Here is a 587-nt window from a genome sequence, read left to right on the forward strand (position 1 = left end):
GTGTCTCCATATTCAGTAATACAATTTAGAGTGCTACTTGGACTAGAAAATTGTTCAGTTTTCAGAGAGTGGATTTCTTCTAGAGTTCTCCATTATAAACAATTTCTTGTGGATTTTTTTCTTTTTTTTCCACATTATTTATTATTTGTTTTTTGTATATACTTTCAATCATATTGTTTGACTAACAATGGGACCATTTCGATATGTGCACATTTCTCCCCAGACCCGTTGATCAAAATATCTTTAACAGATAACACCACACCTCCCCATCCCATCGATGCTCTACCTCTGTATCCCTTCTCCAAATATCCTTTGTGGATTTTGATAGGATGTTCTGTGCCAAGGTCTTCTTATTTGGCTTTATCTTGGAGTAGACGTTAAAATGTGAATCCTTCCCTTTATTTTACCTACCTCAACTCACCCCATCCCACTCCTTCCCCAATTCCCTACTCCACCACTCCCCACACCAACCCTGGATATTTTGATACATTGACACTCAAGATTCTTTTTCTTTCTTTTTTTTTTTTTCCTTTCCTTTCTTTCCTTTTGTTAGCGTCTAAAACACAGCCTGCCATTTTTTTAGGGGG

The sequence above is a fragment of the Tupaia chinensis genome, unplaced genomic scaffold (genome assembly GCF_000334495.1).
Source record: "Tupaia chinensis unplaced genomic scaffold, TupChi_1.0 Scaffold000213_1, whole genome shotgun sequence".
NCBI classification, from domain to species: domain Eukaryota; kingdom Metazoa; phylum Chordata; class Mammalia; order Scandentia; family Tupaiidae; genus Tupaia; species Tupaia belangeri.